General features: G+C 40.4%; 1 protein-coding gene across 5 annotated transcripts in view; it reads right to left on the bottom strand.

The window, feature by feature from the left end:
• CADM2 (cell adhesion molecule 2) overlaps positions 1-12,736 on the bottom strand; it is a 1,138,796-nt gene that overhangs the window by 202,172 nt on the left and 923,888 nt on the right. The window lies entirely within an intron of this gene.

Below are 12,736 nucleotides of genomic sequence, written 5' to 3' on the forward strand. Positions count from 1 at the left end.
AAATCAACGATGAAGTTGTTAAAAATGCAGCCAACACTGAGCAGGACTATAAAACACATGACCCATAATGGGCAAACATATTGATGGGAATCTACTACAAAGATACATTAGGGCAGCCCATCTAGATATGTAGCAATGTCCACCGAGCACAGACTCTTTTTCAAGTCATGGAAGAACTACATTTAATACATTTCAAGTTCCTCTTCACACCCACAGCTGATTTATGCCTTCCTTTCCAATTTCCAATGATTCATGTTTCTTCACCAGCCCTAAATGTCTGGCAAACATCACCAAATGGGGTCCCAAACAGTTCACTGAGCATCCCTCTGCTGCCCCCTCTCTCAGCCTGTTACATATGATGACTGTGGCCCCACTCCCCAGGAGGTGTAACTGGACCAGGTTGCCCTGCATCTCATCTGTATATACATTTTTGGAAGACCCCAGGATTTGTGATAAAAATACCTGGTTTCAGTCATAAGTGCAGGGCTAATTAATACATGAATCCTTTGTAGGGGTAGTATCCAGAGTACACACATATACTGAAAAATGCCAAGCTGTAGGGTCACCATGGCTTGAAATGCTGTTGACTCTGCTGGGACCCAGCCTCACGAACTAGATGATAAATCGTGAGCCTTTTGGCTTTGGACTAACAACATAAATAGTTTGTATTTGATATAAGAAAGTATAAAAGTGCTGCTTAAAAGTATGTTTGTGTAATACCTGTGCTAAAGCTTGTATCAGTTTTTTTTAAAAAAAAGATAGATGCATAAATTCATACATCTGTATTTTCAAATTTGCTCCTTTTCTATATTCTCAGGGAGAGCGGGTCTGACAGCAAAGGGGGATAGGGGCTGCAGGGAGAAAAAGTTGAGGGGGGCAGGCCACATAACCCCTCCCCCCACCTGATTTATTTTCCCTGCTGTAGCAGGGGGAAAGGGACAAATTCAAGGTAAACCTCCAATAATTAGATTCTATACCTGGGAAATTATGTCAAATTTATAACTGTTCCATATATAAAATCTAATTATTGGGGGGTCTTCTAATAATCAGCATCATCTTATATCCAAGTAAGAAATGTTATATCCATTAATACTCACATTGGCTGGGAATGTCAGCTTTCCCAAGCATTTTAAGAGTATTTGCTCTCATAGATTTCATAGGCATTAGGGCTGAAAGGGACCTCAGAAGATCATCGAGTCCAGCCCCCTGCCCGAGGGACAGGAAGTCAGCTGGGGTCATAGGATCCCAGCAAGATAAACATCCAAATTTCTCTTGAAAGCATTCAATGTGGGTGATTGAATCACCTCCAATGGCAGGCTATTCCAGACCTTGGGGGTTTGGACAGTAAAGAAATTCTTCCTTATGTCCAGCCTGAAACGGTCTTGCTTGAGATTATAACCATTCAACCTTGTCATCCCTTGGGGCGCTCTGGTGAACAAATGTTCCCCTAGATCCTGGTGAACACCCCTGATAAACTTATAGGTGGCCACCAGATCACCCCTGAGCCTGTGCTTTTCCAGGCTAAAGAGCCCCATAGCTCTTAGCCTGTCATCATAAGGTCTATTTTCCTGACCTCTGTTCATGTACATGGCTCTTCTCTGGACTCTCTCAAGCTTCTCCACATCCTTTTTGAATTGTGGAGCCCAAAACTAGATGCGATACTCCAGCTGCGGCCTCACCAAGGCTTAGTACAACCAGAGAATGACATCCTGGGATTTACTTGAGAAACATCTATGGATGCAAGCCAGCGTTTTGCTCGCTTTACTAGCTGCAGCATCGCATTGAAGGCTCATGTTCATCTTGTGGTCAGTCATGACACCCAAGTCCTTTTCATCTGTAGTGTTAGCGTATCAAAAGGATGTTATAGGGAATTTGTAGACGACACTTTAAAGTGGGTTTAAAATGGGTTAAATGCATTTTGCACTGATTTAATGGCATTGCTGTTAGCACATTCGGCAGTGTATCGTGTGTTAATTCTGGCTGCTGTAGCACATTTGGCCACGTAACACACCTTAAATGACTTTGGGATGCAGCAAATGACTTTGGGGTGCTGCAAAGTAAAAAACCTCCAAGGAGTTTCAGTTTCCTACCCTATAGCTGTGGAGGGAAGCACCGGGAGCCATGCGGCTCAGAGGCTGTGCCAGCAGACCATGCAGGCAGCCCAGCAGCAGCCCAGGAAGGCAGGCTCCACAGAAGGAAAAAAAAACCTGATGACCCTGATCTTCCCCTCCCCAACCCCAGAGTCTGCTTGCCTGCCTGAACTTCACGGGGACCCGGTGCTTCCCTCTGCAGCTGCAGTGTCCATCAGGACCCCTGAGCCAGGTGCCTGTGGGCAGGTGCTGCCTGGGGGTGGGGCTACTGCTGCCACAGAGGGAAGCATCACCGCCCACTGTGCAGCTCAGAGACTGCTCTGCCCACCAGCAGCTTGCTCTCCCCTCCCTGCTGCTGGAGAGGCAGGTAAGGATCAGTCTCTGACATGGATGTACACAACATGGGGGTTTACTTCACCCTAAATTGAAGCGGTGTTCTTAAAAAAACACCGCATTAATTTAGGGAGAATTAAACCACCGTGTCGTGTACAAATGCCCATAAGCTCTATTTATTCATTCTTCAGTTATAAAATACGAATTCTGCTTCCACCAATTTTTTACCTTCTTACTTTACTGAGGTCATACAAGGTCTCTGAAAGTCAAAGCACACATGAAAATAATAATTTTGGCATTTTTTGATTACTGGACATAATCAGGGAATGCAAGCATTGTCTTGGACTTCAAACTCTTTTTTTTGGAAGGGGCCTGTAACTCCACTGTGACACCTAAGTTAGAATTTAATTATAATGAATTAAAACCAATGATAAAAATGAAAATTTCTCGTAGCCTTTAGGCTGCTACACTTGGATGTTCTAAAATCCTTGCAAAACTATCAACATGCTGCTGTGGGAGCCTAAGACAGGTCTGCATCAAACTGGGCAGCTCTAACAGATACTCTTCTTGCAGGCAAATTGCCACTAGAATCTCCTTGCCTTCCAGGGATACCTCTCTGAGCTTCTTTGCACTGGCTAGAAGCTGGATTTATGCGTCATTTCAGGGTAGGTCAGCTAAAGCTTGATACAGCCTCCTGAAGGCTTAAACGTGACAGCTTCAAGCGGACCTCATAGTCACATGTGCCATTAGCTGCTTCAAGGCATAGTAAATAGTGATTGTAACTGTGCATGACATACATCTTCCAGTCTCATTTGAGACACCATTTTAAACTGCTGGTCAGCTTCTGATATTCTACAATAGTAAATACAGATGATCTTGCTGGATGACAAAGGGCAAATATAAGTAACATAAAAAGAAATATGATTAAAGCCAGATAAGATAAAGAGCAATAAAAAACCACAGGTACACTGACATACTATAGCTGAACACACAAGTCCCTCTCATATCAGCAGACAAAAAAGAAATGTGATGATTATAGGTCAACATTTCTTATAGTAGTTAAGCTTATACTACTCTTTAAGAAGATAGTTTAGTGGCTAAGAAATTATCTTTGGAGTTTCTAATTCTAGTCACATGCTTACAGTGCAGACTTAATAGTGGAACTCTATTATATGTTACTGACCTCCAGAGAAAAAGATTATTTACCAAATGAACCACTGTCTCTAAATGGTTTAACTACTACACAGTTACATAATTTGGATGAATGCCCTATGTAATAAAATATTTAAAGATTACCTGGAAAATGTCATCATGTTTTTCTCTCTTTTAACCAGAATTATTTGAATATTTAATACAGTATAGTAAATCATACAGTAAATTGATATAATTTGAAAACGCCTCATTACTCCCTAATGTATCATGATTGTGGGGCAAAATGTGCCTCCAATAGAGCTTTATGTATCTGCTACAGTATTTCCCTATAGACACATCAATGTTCAAGAAGAATTTTATACACTTGAAACAACACTTATGTATTAAAGCACAAAAGGTTTATGAAAGATGCCTGTAGCAAAGCAGTTCTATTATTCAAGAAGGTAAAAAAACCCCAGCTTTTGAAATAGTAACCACCACCATCACCACCCATAACCCCCTCTTCCTTTGGTTTCTTTTCTTTTTAAACAGTCGTACAACATAAAAACAACTAAATCAATTTTCCAGAAAATTGGTAAAAACAAGTACTATTCAGGAATCAAGATCTGATACACCAAGCTCCAGGCTACAGTGAATTTTTACTGAAACCATGGAGAATAGATCTTTATAATGGAAACACTAGCAGATCCATAGAAACAGTACTAAAAATGGCACCCATTTAATGGTCATTTGAAAGAAGTTTGTCAGTGCCTATTGTCCAAAGTGCTAAAAATCTAAACTATAATTATAGCATTGTTTTCTTTCCTATTGAAATAACTCCTAACAATACCTTGCTTCTTCTTTTCTTTATAATGGGATTAGTCTGCAACCAGGCCCAACCTTAGGGAAAATTGTGCCCTGGGTGCACTCGCATTTTGGTGCCTCCTCCCGGCACTCCCCACTAATGCTCCTTTCCCCACCAGCACCTCTCCCTTGGAGCCCTGCTGGCAAAGAGCAGCAGTCCCAAGTAGAAGGTGCTGGCAGCAGTGGCCAGACAGAATGGCTTCCCTTCAGCTCAGAGCCCAGCAAGAAGTATCTGAGGCCCATGGAGGTGGTTCTGAGTGTGCAGGAGAGCAGGAAGCAGCTGGAGAGCATGGATCCCCAATTCCCCCACTTCATCCTCCACCATTTCCCTGCCCCTGCTGACCACTCCCTGTCAGCCTTGCCTCTACCACCCTCCACTGCCAGCCCATCCTCATCCTCCCATGTCCTTCCCAGAGAGGCAGCCACTGTGTGCTACCCAGGCATAGTGGTGAAGGTGCCAGGGAAGTGCCTCCACTCTTCAGGCAGCTGCCAGCTGCAAAGAGCCAGGCCAGGCCAGGCCAGGCTGGGTACTGCACCATATATGCTCCCCACCTCTGCCCCGTCTGCTATGGCTACCTCCTCTCCTCCGCCCACCTGTCCTTTTTGCCACAGCTCTTCACCACTGCTGCTGGATGGCAACCACCCTGCTGCTGATGGAGACAGAGGGACAAGAGAAAGCCACATGGCTCTGGTGGGAGGGAGGCTCACAGTTGCCAGAGATGGGAGGGAGGGAGCAAGAGGGGAGGACCCCCTACTCCACCACCCAGTGCCCTATCCCCAGGGTCTCCTACCCAGTTTGGCAGCAGGTCTGCCTTGGTAAAGGGGTAGCAGAGTGACAGTGAGAGTGAGAGAGTGAGTGAGTGTGTGTGTGTGTGTGGTGGCCCACGGACCATAGCACCCTGGGTGGTCACCCACATTGCCCACCCCTAAGGCTGGTTCTGTCTATGGTACAGTTATTGTTACTATGTAAATAAGATTCCACCTAAATGTCAGTCTTGTCAAGGCCTTGTTTTGGAATTTATTCCTTCATTGCTTTGGGATAATACTAATCATTCTGAACATATATTTAAAAGAAATCAATCAATCTTGAAGCTTCTTTTTTATGGGAGGATATGCCAATCATAGAATGCATATACTGTTCTCTCCTTTAATGAAGAACTGAAATTCACAGCAGATAAAATATGGGCTTACTGGAATTTTGCATGCATGTGAAACCTGGTATGATATAAGGGACTGGCTTTATTTGAACTCAGACTTCTTTTTGAATGATATTTGTATTGAATTTTCAATTCAATTTTCAATATACTCCTACAGCAATAAAATAGTCCAGGATCTCTTCAGGCATTAACAAGAGTCACTAACCTAGTGTCTAAAGCATCTGTTTTATACTGCAAAGATATAGCAATTTGTTGTAGTCTAGGGCAGCAATTTTTCCCTCTAGATTATTTTTAAAACTGTCATATTAATAGCTGAATCAGTATGTTCTAGGTAATTTATAACCATTATTAGTTACTATTTGTATTGTGGCCATGCTGAAGTGGTCCAGCCCCAGTGTGTTTTTATGCTGAGGTACAAACAAAAGAAAAATATGCTCTCTACCCTGCAGAGTTCACACAATCCATGCAAAAAACAAACAAAAAAATAAACCCCTCAATTTTCATGATACCTTTTCTCTTTCTTCTTCTCTGTTTCTGATGTTTTTTCAACATCTCATCTAGTACCTCCTCATTTCTACCTCATGTCCATATTAAAAGCCAAAGGGCCCCCTCGTTAGTAGCTGCTTCCTTTTTCTCGTTCTACAATATTTTCCTGGGTAAGCTCATCTATAGATGCAGGGAGAGCTGTCAGCTTTACACTGCATGAGGATACGTTTATATGACATATTGAATTTATAAAAAAGAGAGAATTAATTAGAGTACTATCAATATCACCACAGTCAAATCAATATCATTCTTAGTTTTTCTGTACTAGGATCTTCTGTTGTGAACATTGACTGAAGTGTACGTTTCAGTAAGAAATAACAAATATATAAAACATTCCATTGTTTATTATAATTCTCAGGAGCTATGAAATATAACTAATTTGTAGATATATTAAATAATTACATATAAAATAGCTTCCGAATGTATGCATATTATTTGGCCTGTTCTTCCTTTTTTTTTTCTCCTTTTTTTCCCCCCAAAGGTTATCCTTTCAGAATGTTTCTCAGGCTAGAAAGATATCCCTTAAAGGCAACTGTCTTAATCTGCACAGCCTGGTTATACTGGAAGTAGAGGATTCAGCTGTACTTGTTAACAATCATTACTGGCTGGCAATCATTTTCAATAAACTCTTTACACACAATCACATTAATCCATGTTTGGCACAAAATAGTAACACTACTATGTGCAGTTATATAGTGAAGCTCCATGACTGTATTTATATAAAAAAGAAAGGAAGATTAGACATCCACACTATCATGGAAACAGCATTCACTCTCCATACTAGGACAAAAAGGCATCTGGTCTTGTTAGATATAGTAGCCCACAACCAGCAACTGTAATCTTGTTTTATAGGGTCTACATCCTGTAATCATTTGGAGTTAAATATTGGAAGTACATGTGGAGAAAAAAAAACAACCCTCTGAATAATTCACAAATATTTTAACAATATAAACTCATCATCCCCTGAGACTTTGGAATTCACTGTTCTCTTGGTCATGGGGCCAATGCAAGATCTTCCTGGAATATGAATTAATTCAGATACTCTACAGATCGTGCTAGACCCCAAACAAATTGAATCCTGTGCAAGAAAAAAAAAATCCTTTGATTTTCAGATTCTAGCTATGAACACAGCATGGCCACCAAATCTTAACTAAATTTCAAAAGTTTCATAGTCTGCTTTTGGATCCACAAACAAGTTCACATGATTCAGTATACTGAGTTCAGTAAGTCCATAACAAAAGTAAGGATAGGGGATGCAGATAACATATATATAGGAGAATACAAGGAAGTAAACAAGATGATGGAAGAAACTAAGATTTCTGTATTTCCTCATGTTCTTCCTCCATTATTTCTTCTAACAATTTTACATTATATTTCATCTGCGAATGTCACTCTCTCTTTAGATCTTCAATATATTAATTGAACACATGGATCTAATTGCTTACCCCAAGTGTTGGCAATCTTTTGCTACCATAGGCCACACCCTCCCCCAGGATGCAAGCAGCCTGCATTTACCCTCATTACATATGCCCAGCCCCTCTAGAGGGAAAGGAAATCTAGGCATGAGAGAGTGGCAGGAGGGGCTGTGGAAGGGGATACAGGGCATCTGCATTTGCAGCCTATACATGAGTTGGATCCAGCCCAGGGGTACTGGGTTGCAGAGCCTGACCTACCCAGTTATTCAGATATCTCTTATCTACTGGAAATAATTTCTATAGCATTTATTGCCATAGCATTTTAAAATCTTTAAAAGCAGAAAAAGCAAATTCACTATCGCCCTCCTTCTACCCACCTAAAAAAGGAATAACTTGATTAGTTTTACATGTTTTTATGAGAGCAGTGGGGAAGAATATGTAGAAAGTACTGAAGGAAAGCTAATTTGAAGAGATGTCTTCTGTTTCAGTTTTGTTTGGTTGGGGTTTTTTTTCTGTTAGATTTTTGTTTTGTCTTTTGTGTTGAGGCTCATGATCTCTATTCTCTCTTGTGGAAATGAGCTCTGTAATTTAGATCTTGCTTCTGTGAAAGTTCTGTCATCTTTGCTTGTATCATCCATTGATCATTTCATGACCTCATTGGAACCTCAGTTATTATGGGCGATCAGGGATGAAGTGATATTTGAGGTGTCTATGGCCATGTTCATGACAGGCTTCAATATTAGTACAAAAGCTTTGAAATTGTCTCTGTCTTAAATGGGAAGCCAGTGCAAAAGGCAAATCATTATAGTGGTGAGTCCATAGCCACCTGTGCTGCCATGTACCAGTTGGAGTGACAATTCTTATATAAAATTACTTGAAAGAACCAAAATGGAGGTCACAAATGTATGCTTATTGTAGAGAAATGTTTGTGTAACAGGATGGGGCACAATATTTTGTTAGATCATAGATTATGAGAGTTGTTTTTTGTTGCCATGCCATATTTAAGTGAATAATGTCACTAAACAGTTGCAGAATAAAGATAAGTAATTATATAGATCTCATTGCAAAAAGACAAATATCTTAAACAGTTCCAAATATACTATTGTAAAAAATAAAATATTTTAAACTGTGCATATAAAATGCCATGTTCATCAGGGTGAAGTATTGTGTTTCAACGTCTAATCATCTGGTCCCTTCTGCAGTGGGGAATTGCAGGATGTCCTTTTATATTGATGCAACTGGATGAGTGCTACAGTATAACAACCTAGGAAAAAAATTGTGCTTTTTCAAATACACAGCTGCAAAAATTAAAACTGCAGAATGATCTGGCAATTAGAAATGGTGAGAATTAAATTAGATGAGATTCAACAGATAAAATTTAGTGGAAAGAAATAATAATCATATAAAATGGAAGACTGCTATCTAGTAAATAGTAATGCAGGAGAAAAGGGGGGCTAGAAAGGAAACAATTTAGCTCTATGCACACAGGTAACACTACTGCAAAAGAATAAATTCTGTTTTGGGATGCAATTTTAGTAATAGCTCTGATAAGAGAATGACAACAACACTATTCTAACACTTTGATATAACTGCACATATTATAGTGTGTACAATATTTGATCCATCTTTAATTTAAACTTATAAACAAGTTGGACAAACTTCTAACCTAAAATGACAATAAAGCAGAGAATGGTACATAGAGTCTGAAAAATTATTTAGGGGGCAGATCTCATCTGAGGTAGATTGTTGAGGGTCTGTACACAGAATATTATTGAATAACAAATAGTTATGGTAGCCTGACCAAAATATAGCAGCATGAGTTAAGAAAGGGGATTTTTCCTGTAACCAAGTAGGGTAAAATGAAAAGTATTGTTTGACAACAAATTTTAGGTTAGATCAGATTCATTTTGAAACGAGAAGTCCTGGACAAAAACCAGCTGTCTGGTAAAATACAAAGGGGTTTGTTAATCCACACTGTCAACCAGCAGCCCTGTAAATAGGTTTTCAATCTGACTGTTCTTTGAAGAGTAAACATAGCTGATTCTGCTTGTGGTCCTGGGATTCATATCAGCAGTTATATGTACATGAAAAAAAAAAGGGATTGTAGAGACACCCAAACTAGTTGTAAACTACCTAACCCTGGTACCAGTGGTAGCCTGGTGAGAAGACATGATCTAATTTATGCAATAAAGCACAAAGTAAATATGGTGCATCACATGTATTGTAACAGCCAGGATCACAACTGTCTCCCATTTCCAGCATCTTTGGACACAATTCCTAAAAGCACAGCTTATCAGTGAAATCTGAGAAAACCAGGATCCCTGCTTCTAAGGCAGTGGGAAAAGTGAGTGCTGTGATTGGTACACTAGGCAAACCAAGTACAACAGAAAAGAAAACAAAACCAAAAACTGAGTAGGATGGAACCTGAAGATTGGACAATTTGGGATGAGAAAGTTACAAAAGTAATGAACAAATAAAGGAAAGGGAAGTGTCTGTGCTGTAAGTCTATGGAGACAGGGGCAGACATGGACTTTCTGCTCGCATAGTGGGAAAGCCAGAAATAAACATCCCAGACACCCAGAGGAGGACCCAGGGCCTGGTACCCCCAAAGGTCACTGCTGTAACATCTAAAGTATCCACTTGCCAGGTCATATTAGAGGGGGAAAAGCTGTAATAGTGATTAGGGGTTACTCTTAAAGTTCACTTGATACCAAATCAGGCTAGGGGCCATGTCAATCTTTGGGGGGGGGGGCTCTGGCAAAAATAATCCTATTGGTAACAACTCCCACATACACTATTTTAATCTAATTTTTAATGGATTAAAAATTGCCTTTGAGAAGAAACAATTTGTTTATATATTGTGTGGTAATGAATACAGTTAATCAGGAGTGACTTTTAATTTCTGCTTCTCAGGCTGAGACAAGGCTCAAGCAAAGGAGGCTTTTGGCCTGCAGCAGAGTAGGCTCTACCTGTAATATATTTATTTTTAAACCCCTCAATAGACAGTCTGTCAAAAGACATTAATTGCAGCTTCAGAGTTTACTATATGCATGGGGCATCACAAGGATCAAAGAGTGCTTCAGCGTTCTAAAACTCAGTCTGAAACAGTGAGCCTAAGAAAGATTTTAGTCTCCAAGTTACAGCATTCAGTCTGTGATCCTCGAATACACATCCCTTCATGCTGCCGCCCCAGGGCTGAGCTAGGGTTTTGGAGCGGAGGGTACAGGGGTGCAGCACCATCACACCGACACAAGACCTGTCTCTCCGGGTACAGAGAAACTTCCAAGAGAAGTGGTGCTGGCTCCTACCCTGGGGGTCTTTAAACGGAGGGTGGACGAACATCTGGCTGAGGTCGTTTGACCCCAGTACTCTTTCCTGCCACGGCAGGGGGTCGGATTGGTGATCTCCTCAGGTTCCTTCTGACCCTACCAACTATGAAACATTCTTCCCAAACCTCCCATTCAGATTCCACAGTGGATTCTCTGAACAACTCTCTCTCCTCCACTCTCAACTCCTTTTCTCCAATCTGAGACCCAGATTTTCAAATGTTTAATTGCTTTTAAAAATCTGGCTGCAACCCTCTGCATCACTGCCCTGCTTCACACTTAACACTCTCTTCCACCCCTTAGGCTCTTGGGGTGCTAAGTAACCCTGGAAAAATTCCAGAGAATATATCAAGTTCTTCTAATTCTTTTATCTTTCAGTACTGCCACCAGCCTCTTAAACAGTTTCAGTCTCCACCTACTTAAAGTCCAATGCTTGTGGTCATCTTTTACCACAAGACTTCCTCTTCTGGCCCTGGCCCTCTCCTTTCTCCAGTCAAGCAGAAAGGAGAGGGGAAGGAGAGAACTCCTTCAAGGAGAGAACTTACACAATCTCATGTTACCTCCAGCAGCCTCCCCAACTTATTTTCAATTGTCAACACTTTCCCTTGACCCTCCCTCTCCTTCCCTTCTAAATGCTTTCTTCTCTTACCCTAAATCTAACTTTCACTCTTTCCTTGGAGCCATTTGGGCTGCATACTAACATTTTGCTAGTATACCCCATACTTTAAAATACATCTTTGATTATATCTGTATTTCCAATTATCATTCTATCTCCCTCCTCCTTTTTCCTTTTAAACACACTCTTTAAGTTGTCTGCAACACCTCTACATACACTTTTCTTATTCTTAGGGAAAATAATTCTGCCCCCTCAATATGGAGGAGGATTTCAATTTTGAAGTGAGATAGCTAAAAGAAAGTAGCTAATTAAAATTGATTTACCCACTTCAGTGTAAAGAGTATGGCATGAGTACTGCTGAAAACTCTGTACAATGGAATAGAAGATTATTTAGAACAAACAAAAATACTTCTTTTTCTTAACTTTTGACATTGAATTCATTAGTATTTCTAGAACAGAGATGAAAATATACAACAAAGATATACATAAATTGCAAATTATTATAATGCATTGCACCCACTGCCACTGAACCTTTCAAAATGAAAAGGTAGTTAATCCCTCCTCTCCTTTCTTCAAACTGTTTCTTTAAAATGATCGGGTGCTAGTAGCTGATTTCTATAATAGTTGTGTTAAATGTTCATGGGCTAATTCTTTGAGGACATTTAACCAATGAAGAGAAAGCTTGCAGTATATATTTAAGGTGCTAAGAGTAAGGATCATCAAAGTCTTATTTGGAAATGAACTGCAATTGGAAATGAAATGGTTGGCCCTTCCCTTTATCCCTAATGATCACAAATTGCAACTTCTTGGCTGCTTCAAATGAAATGTTCCCACTTTCCACAGCCAAAAGGAGGCAACAGAAAAGGATGTTACCAAGTACTCATATTAAAGTATATACATAAGAACCATGGGATAGATTTTCAGTCAGCTTAGCAGTCAGTAGAGAGGGCAGAGTACTTGTGTGATGTTTCCCATCTGCTTTTCCCTTATGCTGGGCTACGCTATACAAGCTTTAGCTCTGTAGATGACCTTCACGGTCAGTCCTTAAGTACAGAACTTTATACAAGCCAAGTTCTGAGAAAAAGAGCACCATAATTCAATCAACCTAAGGTGGAAGGAGATATTTTTGGATACTCTCACCATCTAGGCGAATGGATGAGTTCAGCAGAGTTTTGAGACTGAGCAACACTGCATACATCCACAGCTAATACCCTCAGTGAGCAATTATGCCAGGAAAAACTAGATCTTCAAAATGCTT

The sequence above is a fragment of the Alligator mississippiensis genome, chromosome 1 (assembly GCF_030867095.1).
Source record: "Alligator mississippiensis isolate rAllMis1 chromosome 1, rAllMis1, whole genome shotgun sequence".
Classification (NCBI taxonomy): domain Eukaryota; kingdom Metazoa; phylum Chordata; order Crocodylia; family Alligatoridae; genus Alligator; species Alligator mississippiensis.